Source organism: Megalops cyprinoides, chromosome 8, assembly GCF_013368585.1.
Source record: "Megalops cyprinoides isolate fMegCyp1 chromosome 8, fMegCyp1.pri, whole genome shotgun sequence".
In the NCBI taxonomy this organism is placed as follows: Eukaryota; Metazoa; Chordata; class Actinopteri; order Elopiformes; family Megalopidae; genus Megalops; species Megalops cyprinoides.
In genome coordinates this window covers 33,865,142-33,872,640 of record NC_050590.1, presented here as the reverse complement: position 1 = coordinate 33,872,640, position 7,499 = coordinate 33,865,142, and positions in this window count along the sequence as shown.

Below are 7,499 nucleotides of genomic sequence, written 5' to 3'. Positions count from 1 at the left end.
ATAAAAACTGCAAACAAATTTCACCTGGGAACTTTTCTGCCTTTTAATATCTTCATATTGAATTGAAATGTGATGCTCCTGCACTTCTTGTTATTGTTGACTGTCCACCTAAATACAAATCAGTGTTTCTTAATGAATTTCTAGAATTTTTATCTGTTGTATCAACCAATTATAACTAAGTGCTTATGACTGGAGGTTTCAACTTACAGGTGAACAATGATATAGATTCCAAGGTTATGGATTTTGTCAACATGATGCAATCCTTTGCTTTTATCAAAGTATAGCCAAGCCGCACTCTGGATTTGGTTCTTACTAGAGTTATATTCTTGATGTTGTCTGACCATTTCCATTTTTTTTGAGATCAGGCTGACTATAGTACATAAATATTTAGAATGAAACTCTGAAACAGCTGAGAATTTTGTTATGCCAGTGTCACCTTCCTCCTGTAACAATTTAGTAAAGTCTTAATACCAAACTTAAGACAACCCTTGATATTTTTGTCATAGTTGTCATAGCTGAAAAGAAACTGACATAAAGCTGAACAGACTTGGAAAAAGGTATAGCTCCAGGTCCATTGCCACATTCTTAAAAAAACATCTTGCTTGTTGCAATAGTGCTAGTCTCCTTTTTCTTAATTGTTCATTGATAATCAGGGTAATCTCAGAATTCTTTTTTCTGCAATGGATCTAATGAATCCTGTTGCAGCTGTTGATTCTTGTAGTAAGTGTTTTTCTCATCAAAATTGGAGGAAATAGTTTCAGAAAAAGACAATGACTATTAGACTGAATTTGACACATACAGGAGCCAAGTCCATGTTAGATTGTCATAGTTCATCATGTGAGGACTGTGAAGGGGAGCCTTCACCACCTCTCCCTTAAAATTCAAATATTAATTGTTAATTGTGTCACTAATTGTCAATTATGTAACAATCATTTGTTAGTTGGGTGCACATGTTGGCAATTTGTGGGGAGACCAGCCTATTGGATAACGAGCTACACCTTACTGATTGAGGCCTGACTAAATACAGGTGTGACAGGAAAGGCTCACTTTGTCCCTGCTGCTGTTTGCGCATAGGCTGGTTTCCTTTGTTTTGTTGTCTGGTTTTAAAGTAAATTATTTCTTTTAACCTTTTGTTCTTTTGGGCTCATTTATTGGAGAAGTATCGGCCAGCTTCTCTACAAGGACATGATAAAATCCTTTGATCTGATAGATGCACAGATGACATGCTAGCCATTACAAATTGCTCTTTACAGACTGGTAATATCCCAACTATACTAAAAATTGCCCAAGTGAGACCTCTTTTAGAGAAAAGTAACCTGGATTCCATTATTCCCAAAATTTAAATTTTAAGCCTATTTCAAACCTGTCTTTTCAGGTAATTAAATGACTTTCTTAGCATGAATGACATTTTTGAAAAATTTGTCAGATTTTCGTAGGAACCACAGGTCAGAAACTGAGAGAAGGTGATAGCTGACCTGAGAGTCAGTGCTGACTGATAATGTCTCTGCCTTATTAGACCTAAGTGCAGCACTTGATACTGTGGGTCATAAAATTCTGTTACACCAGTATGAAAACTGGGTTTGCCTTTCTGGAACAGTGCTAAAATGGCTTCAGGCTTATCTACCAGGTAGACAATTTTTTTTCCCTTTAGGAGACAATGCCTCAGAACAGGTAGACATTATATGGGATGCCACAAGGCTTGATTCTTGGTCCTTTGCTCTTCTCTTCAGATATGCTTGACCTTGGCAGAGTAATCAGAAAGCACGGTATTGATTTTCACAGTTATGCTGATGATGCTCTCATATTTATTTTGGTATCACCTGAGGATGTAACCTTAATGCCGTAGATGTCACTGAATGTTCTCAAATGTTCTCCAATTTAAACAAGCTAAGACTAAGGTCTTAAATACTTGAGCAAAAACCCAGAGTGAAAAATGTGTATATATAAAAAAAATACCTAAAAACTTTTAAAGACCAAACCTTACGTTAAGAACCTCAGGGTTATTCTAGATTTCTGCTTTCAGAGTCATTAAGAATGTCACCAAAGCAACTATTTCTTCATCTACAAAACATTGCCAAAGCATGCCCATTTCTTAAACCGGCAGATGGAGAGAGGCTAAAGCATGCTTTCATTATGAGTAAATGTGACTACTCTAATGCTTTTTCTTTTCTGCCTAAACAGCTGCAACTTTAAAAAGAGCAAAAGCATTGCATCAGTGATAAAGTCGGTGAGTTTTAGAAGTGATTCTTTTAACATTCTATTACATGTTTTTAATGCAATTAACTGTTCAGTGTACATAATACATACAGAAGACAATACAGAATACATAATTGACCTTTTGGAAGATACCAGCCCCAATGTTCTGTCACATCTGCAGATGCTGGATTTGTTGACATTTCTAAGGTAGAAGTGGAGAGGCCTCCTTTTGTTTTTGTGCACATAAACTGTGGAATACCTCACAGGATATACAGCGCATTCAGAAAGTATTCAGACCCCTTCACATTTTTCACATCTTATGTTGCAGCCTTATACTGAAATTGTTTAAATTCATTTTTTCCTCAACAATCTACACTGAATACCCAATAATAAGGGATTTTAGAAATTTTTGCAAATTCTTAATAAATTTCTAAAATCCTTTATTGTTTACTTATGTCAATGTGATATTGACAGCCATTTTCAGGTCTCTCCAGAGATGTTCAATTGGCTTCAAGTCCGGGCTCTGGCAGGGTCACTCAAGGACATTCACAGAGTTGTCCCTAAGCCACTCCTGCATTGTCTTGGCTGTGCACTTAGGGTCATTGCCCTGTTGGAAGGTCTACCTTCAGCCCAGTCTGAGGTCCTGAGTGCTCTGGAGCAGGTTTTTATGAAGGATATCTCTATAATTTGCTCCGTTCAGCTTTCCCTCAACCCTGACCAGTTTCCCAGTCCCTGCCACTGAAAAACACCCCCCATAACATGATGCTGCCACCACCATACCAAGAGACCAGAGAATTTTATTTCTCACAGTCTTTTAGGTGTCCTTTAGGTGCTTTTTTGCAAACTCCAAGTGGGCTTTCATGTGCCTTTACTGAGGAGAGGCTTCCGTCTGGCCACTCTGCCATAAGACCCAGAATGGTGGAGTGTTGCAGTGATGGTTGTCCTTCTGGAAGTTTCTCCCATCTCCACACAAGATCTCTGGAGCTCAGCCAGAGTGACCATCAGGTACTTGGTCACCTCTCTTACCAAGGCCCTTCTCCTCCCACCATTGCTCAGTTTTGCCAGGCAGCCAGCTTTAGAAAGAGTCCTAGTTGTTCCAAACTTCTTCCATTTAAGAATTATGGAGGCCGCTGTGCTCTTGGGAACCGTCAATGCAGCAGAAATTTTTTGTAGCCTTCCTCAAATCTGTGTCTCGACACAATCCTGTCTCTGAGCTCTGCAGGCAGTTCCTTTGACCTCATGCTCTGATATGCATTGTCAGCTGAGACACCTTAGAAAGACAGGTGTGTGCCTTTCCAAATCATGCCCAATCAATGGAATTTACCACAGGTGGACTCCAATCAAGGTGTAGTAACATCTCGAAGATGATCAAGAGAAATGGGATGCACCTGAACTAAATTTCAAGTGTCATAGCAAAGGGTCTGAATACTTATGTCAATGTGCTATTTCAGTTTCTTATTTTTAATAAATTTCTAAAATTCTGCTTTCACTTTGTCATTATGGGGTATTTAGTGGAGACTGATGAGGAAAAAAATGAATTTAAATGATTTTAGCATACGGCTGCAGCATACCAAAATGTGAAAAAAGTGAAGGGGTCTGAATACTTTCTGAATGCACTATATTGTCACGGCTCAGGCGAGGACTCAGGAGCGGACCACGTAAGTTTCAGGTTCCGTGCGACTTTATTTGAGGAAGATGACAGCGTAGTGAAAACGATAACAGGCAGGGTCAAAAACCAGGCAGGCAGTCCGAGGGCAATTCCGGGGAAGGCGATCGTGGAGTCAGGCAGAGTCAGGAACCAGGCAAGCAGGCAAGCAGGCAATCAGGGCAAAAACAGCAGGCAGAGAACCAAGGTCAGGTGCAGACAGAATCGGGAACCGGAACAACGAACAGGCAGGGAAAACCAGCGGGGACGAAACAGGAAAGAGACGCTGTAACGAACTAGCAATGAGACAAGAAACAAACGGGGAATATAAAGGGCTGGGGTGACGAGGAGATGGGATGCAGGTGGGCAGGCAGGTGAAGGTAATGAGCAATCAGATGTGCGGAGAACCAGGCGGGGAGCAGGGCAGGGCTAAAACACAAGGAAAACAAAAGCACATGGATCAGGAAAAAACAAAAACACAATGGCTAGGGGGCGGGAGCACTGACATATATAGCAAGGAAATAAAGCAAGGACTATAAAGACATGGTTTGATGAGTTCTGTGTGGAAGAACTTGACTGGCCTGCACAGAGCCCTGACCTCAACCCCATCGAGCACCTTTGGGATGAACTGGAATGGAGATTGTTAGCCAGGCCTTCTCGTCCAACATCAGTGCCTGACCATTACACTTAGGATTAACGCTGCGTCCAAGAACCATCATCCATAAAGTAATTCTGTGAATAGTAAAGGGACGCAGAAGGCAGAGAGTTAAAATGTTCTCTCTTTGGGACATGCTCCATCCTTACATGGTATTGATTGTGTGACGTAATTCTATGGCAGACTGTACAAGAGGAAAAGCACTACTTGATAAGTTTTCTACAGGCATTTTAATACGGAAAAATATTCAGCTTAGCAATGAATAATCAGGAATCATTACCCTGCAATACAAAACCTGGTTATCATCTGTTGCTAAATTTTCTACCTCTGTGCAATCCATAACTAGCGATTATAGCCAGTTCATTACTGTAAATTAGCTAGCTGGTTAGCTGGTCAGGTAGATAAATAGCCAATGAGCTAGCTGTGTATTATAGGTTCTATAGAAAACCCTCACAGCTTCTGCACTCATGCAGGAGTGCTGAAGAAAGATGCAATCCTCTGATAAACCTGTTGGCAACTTGCAAGTGTATCTCTAAAAGTGCTAAAAGTGACACAGTGCACCACAGAAAAGTAGGCCTAGGCATCAACTGGATGATAGGGACTATTCGAACAGCGCCCAAGCAACTTGTAAAACTTTAAAACATCTGACAAATAGCTGGGTGCCAAGAGTGGTGAGATGAGGAAACCCTATCTGACCTGCATGTCCATACTCCAGCCACGTAGCTACTTTATTTCCATAATAAGAGATATACACTAGGGTACAAAATTATTGGGACACTCACTTTTTTTCTGAAAACCCACAATATTTTTGCTGCATATTCCAGCAGACATTGGGAAAGTCATATTTATGTCAATGTCAATTTCAGCTTCATCTTCTGTGACCATGTTCCAACCTTGTTAGGTTTATATAGGCTTCAGTATGAGTGTTCAATTAGGGGGCAGGGCAACGTTCAATCAGGCCTAATTGAAGTGATGGTCATTTTTGTTCACTTGTCTGCACTCAATAAGTATGTAGGTACCTTTTAAAATTAAGTTAATGTCATGGAATTGTCAGTTTGTTTGGCAGAATTAATGTCATACATATTATTAAAATGTTGGAAATAAGGGTAGTCATCAGGCAATCATGTGTCAACCACATAAAGAGATGTTTTGAAAATGTTAATAGTTGCCAAAACATGTAACTTTTTTGCCACACCATAAATTAGGTTCGAGTGATAAAACTAATAGCTACATGGACACATCCACACTTAACCACAAAATGCCCAGGTGTCCCAATAATTTTGGACCCTAGTGTATATGTAAAACATCACACTAGTTTGATAAATTTGTGTATATAATATGTTATAAATTTTTAACATTAACAACCCATATATTTCTGTTTGCATTTACATGAACAAGGGTCCACCATGTTTTCATGCATGGGTTTCTCTGCATGTTTAAACTACTGACCCAAAATCAGTAGTTTTGTAGTCACTACTTATGGCACAAAAGGGTTACAGGTTATCACCTTTACCTCCTCATTACTAAGCCGTCACTTTCACACACTCACTCAGAGGCTCAGAGGGTTCAGCTGAGAATGTGAGAAATACTCACTCCCCTCCTAAGGAACTGGGATACACTCATGTGCCACCAGTATGGCTGGTGGTGTGGCCATTAGACTGGTGTAGGGACCAGATTGGGTATAATTTGAGCAAAAACTTTGCTGCAAATCAACAGGGGGTTCATGTGACCAAAGCAAGTCACCCATTGTGGGCAACCTACAAAACATAGCTTTGCTTAAACCGTGGACCACCCAAAGCTAAAAAAACAAGCCACTGGCAAAATAGTTACTTGTTAACTGCTCCAATGTCACCTCAGCAATTTCCATTAACTGGTGCAAAAACTGTCATTATAATAGCAGCTGTAAACAGACAGGAACTGTCTCTTGGCTGACAGGAAATTGCAGAGTTGAAGAAGCACACAGTCTGCTGCTTCAGGTACAGCTCAGGGGATCTGCACTGACATCTCGAGTAGTATCGCAATATCAACCTGACAACAGCACCTGTCACCACTCCAGTGCCACATGGCTTAAATTAATAGTCATGTCTTAGTGAGTCTGGCTCTCTCTGCCTATTCAAGAATGTTCCCCCAGGTATTCAAGGTCATTTAGTGAAGAGCTATGCATTAATGTAACTGAAACAGACCTGTTCTGGGAACACAATACAGAGGATTGATATACATTTTTTATCAACTCTCTATAGAACTGGTACGGAAAGCCGCACAGTCATAAGCGAAATTTATAGTTTAAAGCCGCACCATCTGTAGGCTACTCTTAATTTGTCTCGACTACTTTATCTGTTGTTGCATGGCCAAGTCTGTGTAAGTGTGTTTATAAGGTTGACTTTTTAAGTTCTGACATTGTGCAACTAAATATCTAGCACACACAATTTCGATAAATAAATATACATACCTCTCAAATATGAAAAAAAAAATACATTTCTGACGTGCCAGTTACTCTGTACAACTTGCCAGGCGGGGTCTTTGAGCCTATGTTTCTGAAGTCTATAAACACTAACCTTATTTTAGATTGAAAGAATAAATTTATTTTGTGCACTTCCAGGAAGCAAATATACCGTAGTTTTTCGGGAACGTCGCTGATCCCAGCTGAGTCCATTTATTCATTTCGCGAACAGCTAATTACACTTACGCAGGTGGCACTACCTACTGCTTGTGCCCTCAAATAAAACGTCACTCAAGCGGAGTTCGTTTCTGAGAAGCGCTGCAATGCTGCAGCTGTAGGTAAGGGACTTCACTTTAAACCTCTTACTCATGAGCTATGTGTCAACATTAAGTACGCAAAATTAATCCACACAATGTTGTCAGTGGCTTTAGATTTTACAATACATTGAAAACACCTGAATTTGTCGGAATTTTTTTTTTTTGTTACTACCGGTCACTGCATGAAGCTGAGGGATAGGAGGAGGTAGTCATTCTAAACAAAGAGCTCCCTTCTGTTTTAGTTAA